Here is a 6,535-nt window from a genome sequence, read left to right on the forward strand (position 1 = left end):
TAACATGCTGAATTAAATGTAAAATTTTAAGTAAAGATTTCCAGGAATAGTATTTTGTCAAATGTACTCCAATGTTTTTTCCTTTTCTTTTGTGTGTGTGTGTGTGTGTGTGTGTGTGTGTGTGTGTGTGTGTGTGTGTGTGTGTGTGTGTGTGTGTGTGTAAATAATACATGTTTAACTAGCATTCTGTATGAACACTGTGCTTTTGTTTTTGCAAATAACAACATTTGTAAAGAATTTGCTAAACAATCTCAATTCTCTAGCAACAAATAAAATAACTTAATAAATCATATTAATAAGTAAAAGTGTTTTTCAACCTCTAGGATATACAGTCATTTTCATAAATTATTAAAAGCACCTGCTGATAATAATAACCTTAAGAATATGCATCATTTTAAAGTAAAAATATTTAAATAAGCATTTTAAAATCATAAATGGTATAATGTACTCCTGTTATCGTTATTTTATTTACAGTTGTCAGGGGAAAAGCAGTGTTACAGTGCAGCATGTTCTTGTGTCTTGAGCTATTTTTGTTCTGGCAGTGAAAAAGAGCAATCGGCCAGGCCGGCGTTTATTTTGGCACCGCACGCTGTAGTGAAGACAATGAGAGATATAAATGAAAAGCATGTGCATGTTTCCTCCCTCTCGCATTCACCTACAATTCCAAGCCAATATTTGGAGCTGTCAATGAATTTCTTGCTCATCAGACCTGAAAAGAAAGTAGTGCAATGTTGAATTTGAGCTTAAAATGTAATTCTAAACTAAAAAAGGTAAACTAATAGTTAACTAATTTGTGGAGAATGACTGAATGAACTGGCCGGGCTTTCTTTGAATGGTGTGAGGGATTTCTGAGAACTATCAAGTCTCTTCCACAAGGTGGCGATGTCTTCAGCATTCAGCTGGGGTCTTTCTGGACCAATCACACATGTTCTGTAGTTTGATTGCTTCATTTCTTACATGCCGTTCGCTTTTCATTTTTCATACATTTGCTGTACTGGATACATTCTTAGTTTTGGTTTGTCTTTTTCATTTAGGTAATTTGCTCTAATAGTTGCAGCATTTAATTAAACTATAATTTTAGTCATTTTCATTTTACCTGTCATCTCCAGTTTTTGTATGATAAACAACTGCATGTTGAGCTAAAATGTAAAAACAATCCCAGTTCTATTTATCTGAAATATCCTAATAAAAATTCTGAGGAAATGTCCTGCATGAAAAATCCAGCAAGTGTCTGTTGTTTTAAGCTGTTTCCATTTATCCAGTATTATTTGTTTACATTTTTTAATAAAAAAATAATCAAAAAGCTTATTTTTATTACATTTACAATATTCCAATATAAATACTGATAGTTAGCGAGGATGCATAAAAATAATCACAAATCACAGTACACATAAAATACACATTCAGAATAGTTCAAGATCAGTTTTTAGGTAGTTATATGTTTTTGTTTATTTTGTATTCGTGATTAAAATAGTTTTAAAATAAATCTCAAATAAATTTCTCAAACACAGGTTATGCATGGATTTTGAAAAAGTATCGTACTAATGTATAAATATAGCTGCAAGCAGCAATTAAGGGGCCAAGCACTTTTGACATCAGATCAGACATCACTCGGCTCGACAAATCAGACATCACTCGGCTCGACATGCTCTGGCGGATGTAATGAGAGCAGTTTTATGAGTTTCGGATGAAAGGTTGAGGCGTTATAAACCAAAAAAGCAAGTTTTTTGTATCTCCGGACCACTAGGGGGCAGTGCGCCGAAACTCTGCATATAGCCTCAAACCCTAGTTGTCATAACACACACCAAGTTTGGTGTGAATCGGTGAATGCGTTACGGAGATATCGTCTCAAGTCCATCTTTGCAAGTTCTATGTTAAATTTGATTGCAAGTTAAACGAAAACATGTTGGCATGGTCTGTAGATCATGTGATTCAATTTTGGTGATAATCGGAGAAACGGCCTAGGACGAGTTCGATCAAACAGGTTTTTCGAATAATTTAATATAGCGCGAAAAAATTTATGACGGAAAATGACGTCATAGAGTGTGTTTGAATCGGACTGAGCCAAGGAATCAGAGAAAAAAAGAAATTTGACTGTAGCCCATTCGGTTCAAAAGTTATGATGATAAACGTATGTGAAAGTTTGGACAAGTGGTGGCGCTAGAGAGTTTGATTTTAAGACTTCATGTTTGGTCTGATTAATGTTAATACTGTCCTCTATCATTGTGCCAAATTATACAGCTTTTCCGCTTGCGCCTATATGGGCTGCCATTCAAATCCGGCGGAAGAAACGGAAGAAGAAGAAGAAGAACACTAACGAAAGCAATAGGTGCCTACGCACCTACGGTGCTTGGCCCCTAATTACTTATAGAATGTAAAATTACTTAAATACTTAAAGTACAATACAAATATGTAATTACTGTGTAATATATTATTTATTATATAAGTTATTGACATTAATTACACATTATAAAAACAGTATACAGTATATATGTATATGTATATATGAAGAGTTTGGTTGCAAAACGCAATAAACGCAATTTTTTTTACATTTATTATTGGAAATCACTGTTTAGATGTACCTTGATCTATGTGTGAATTGATGCCATTAATAACATTTAAGAATGTACATTTTAGGCTAACTACAAAATGTATTTTTCACAAAACAGGATATCCGCCAGACCAGTTTCTTTACAAAGTGTGATACAGTATAACGGTTTTAGAACGTTTTAGAGCGCTGCATGAGCTCAGCATCCCCTGGGAAGAGAGTCACTGCCGGTGAGGTGCTCCGAGTTTGCTTATTGATTTAGCGATAGAAGATGAAGCTTTCAACTTCACTAAAAAGTATAAAAACGCTACAAAAGTAGACCAGAATAAGATACTCCTGCATCTGTATTAGAATATAGCCTAAGGTGGATATAGAGGTTTTGCAAAAAAAAAAAAAAAAGTTATTTTATGTTGTGTTGGGTACGTTCCGGTTAAAACTAACTTAGAATCTTATTATTATTTATCAATGTTTGTATATGTTATTCCATATATTTGTGATGTATATATTTTTTTTACCAATTTAAGATGTTTGACAATGTTAAGATGAATATGTTGCATTTTGAACATAAAAATAAATTAAAAATATGCTGGATTTGAAGAATATTGTGTTCCTGGCCTTCACTGAGCTCAAGTACTAGTTTAATGTACAAACATTGTGAATGAACTTGACTGTTGATGTCTTAAAAAATAATGTCAAATAACCAACATTTTTCAAATTGGATATATATCGTTTTGGAATGAAACTCTTCATATGTATTATGGTTTACAGAAAATACACCAAGCTAGAAAACTGTTTTCAACATTGATATTAATAAGAAATGATTCTTGAACGTCAACTTTAAAATGTATAATTATTTTAAAAGTTATCTTACTAACCCCAAAACTAAAAGAAACTGGATTCTACAGGCCTTTACAATGTTTTTATGCCACAAAAGCCTCATAATGTTGGGTTAAAAATCACCTCCTTTAAAATGAGAAAACTAACTAAAACTAAAAAGGTACAACAACAAACTTCTCACTACTTTATATCTACTGCAAAAACAAACAAAAAAAGAAAAAAACACCATGACTAAGAAAAACAAGCCTCAACCATTATTATTTCTCTCAGCTTCAACTTAAAAAAAAAACTCCCTAGAAAACAGAAAGAACAACACAAAACGAGTCCTAAAAATGGCACCATAAGAGCCTGCAATCCTGCAAGCACAGCAGCAGAGTGTGTGTAACAGCAGGGATCTCACTTTCCCTGCTCCGTTCCATAAATCACATCCCAGAGTGCATCAGTCATACGGCTCCATTCCCCCGGGGGCCCCTCATTGGAGCTTCTGTGTTCCTGGCCCGGCTGAGTCTCAGCGCCCCGGGTATCACCTCTCCACCATCTGCCCTGCACACCTGCACCCTCATTGATCTACTGGCCCTCGTGCTACATCAAACACGCACCAGAGGGGCATTGAGCGCCTTCCTGTGAGGCACGGCCAGTCATCTGGCTGGGGTAGCGGGGTGTGAAGTTATGCGCCTCTTTTTGTATATTCATGAGGCTGTGCAGTACGTGTTTATTTTCCCTCAGCGCAACACACCACACCACACCCCCGGCTTTCAGGTTTAACTTGACAGCTCTGCCAAAGAAATTATCCTGCCATTTTCCAATTTCTATATATATATATATGAGCTCTGAGAAATGAATAGTCTTCCTGACAGCTATAGCCTACTGGTCCGGCTAAAGCGGATGCTGGCAGAAAGGGGGATTTCGTTGGCTGGGTGAACTAAGCTCTTTGTGAGTGACAGGTCAAGACCTGCGTTCATTTTGTGCTTTCCCCCTTTTTTTTTTTTTTTTTTGGCAATATGGCACCTAAATGACCTTAAAGGTGTCAACCTTTGACCTTCACAGCTGTTGAATGGGATGTTATTGTCACTCTGTCACTCAGTGAATTCAAATCACTTAGTGCTTAGCTATATTTTTTGATTCATTTTAGGGTAAATAAAAAGTTTGACATGTTGCAAGATGCTGGCTACATTAATAGCAGCCACAATTTGATGAATATACTATATGCCATAGGGCTGCAAAATCAATCAAAATGAAATTGCAATCGCCATCAATCAAAAAGCTGAGATTGTCATGCACATCTAGTCAGGGAAGCAAAGCTGTGTGATTAAAAACAAAGCAACCCTAGCTCATTGGAGATACGTGCCCAGTGCTACATTGTTGGAACTGTGAAATATGTGCCTGGGGCTACGTCTGCTTGCATTTTTTGTTTTCAGAAATCCTAGAGTCTGCTGTTACGTTAATGATCCAAGTTTTCTCATACGTGCCATTTGCATGACCTTCCCGTAAATCCACCAGAGATTGATAATGACTTAGTGAAATGGAATTTTAGATGAAAATGTAATATTTAAATCAACACTCCATGTTTTTTTCTTGAAAATAGACATAGAAAATATAACCAAGAGTTAAACATTTTGAATCCATTCAGCTTTGCTGAATTTAGCTTAGCACAGATCACTGAATCAGAATTGAACATTAGCATCTTGTTTAAAACAATCCAGGCTCAATTCTGATTATGTACACCTATATGTATTTCTGGAGAAAGCAAAATATGTCACAGGGGCTATGTTTTTTGCAGTTTTTGTTTTCGCAAATGCACCAAAGGCCACTAAGTGTGGTGTTCATTAAATAAACACTCGGAAAAAATATACAAATGAACTGGCATGTAAAATTTATTGTTTAAGAACTTCAGCACTCACTTCGTATCATTGTTCTTCTGTTTCTTCCTATATTTCATCTCTATGTATAGCTTGATACTCCTGTCATCTCGGGGTCATTAACAGAAACATCAACAAATCACTACACTAAGTACACTTTTCAGATCTCAAATTTCTCTTGCGAGTGCCATTCATGCCTGGTTTCGCTTAAATCCACCAGAGGCCACTGTCAACTTAATTTACTGACTGACCAGCCGACCAATCCCCCACTCTCCCCCTTCTCATAACCCAACCAATAGTATTTTCAAAAGCATTAATTGACCCGAACACCCACTTCCCTAAACCCAATAACAATTTTAAAAAGCAATCCAGAAAAAGAAAACCCCTCGCCTGATTTTTACCACGTTTTCAGATTTGACCACATTCTCACCCTGTTATTTACTTGTTTATTTTATTTATTGACTTTTTTTGTGTCTTACCCACTTTTTGTCTTACCAATCGTCGTGGTTGACTCCTCTCTACATTTCAAGTTTGCTGATGTACATGGTGAGCTAACTAGACAAGCTGGTCACAGCAGGGAAAGCAGTCCATACGAACGTAAACAGTCAGCTGACAAGCATAAAAAGAAACGCCGTCATACCACCCCGTAGCGTTTGTTTTAAAAATAAACCGGCTACATAATTTGCGATCTCCAGAAATGTATACAGGACTAAATTTTCAGAAAGAGCATATGTTGGCTTAAAAATGACCAAAGAGTTGTTGTTTTTTATCTAAAGCATGACTCTTCTATAGTTGCATCGTGTACTTAGACAAATGAAAATTGAAAAGTTGCTATTTTCAAGGTCAATATGGCTTGGAACTATACCCTTATTCTGACCTATTAATTAAGGAACTTTTTTTTTCTGTACCTACGTAGATACAAAAATGGTAAAACTTAACTGTTTAACTCAACCCGGGCTCATTGTGGAAACGTAGCCCCGCGGACGTTTCTGCGGGCCACGATTTACGTCCCGGGAGGTACGTATTCGAGCGGTTTTTGTTTTCGCGGGAGGCCGCTGTGCACAGTTTTTTGCGTCTCGGGCGCCTCTCGGGAGAGTGCGCCGTTCGCGCCCGCGACGTTCTCACGCGAAAAGCCGCCGGATCGGCCGACTCGGCCGACTCGGCCGCCCCCCTCTTCCTCCTCCTCTTCCTCCTTCCCTAAACCCGAGTGGCGGTTCGCAAAAGCCGTCCAGAAAAAAAAAGCAAAAGCCATCGTCTTCAATTTCGACCGCATCGTTCGCTCGAAAAAAAC

The 6,535-nt window shown here is 37.0% G+C and overlaps 1 protein-coding gene across 4 annotated transcripts in view; it reads right to left on the reverse strand.

The window, feature by feature from the left end:
* The window catches only part of zfpm2b (zinc finger protein, FOG family member 2b), a 93,706-nt gene that overhangs the window by 12,696 nt on the left and 74,475 nt on the right, over positions 1 to 6,535 (reverse strand).

This window comes from Danio rerio, chromosome 19, assembly GCF_049306965.1.
Source record: "Danio rerio strain Tuebingen ecotype United States chromosome 19, GRCz12tu, whole genome shotgun sequence".
Taxonomy (NCBI): domain Eukaryota; kingdom Metazoa; phylum Chordata; class Actinopteri; order Cypriniformes; family Danionidae; genus Danio; species Danio rerio.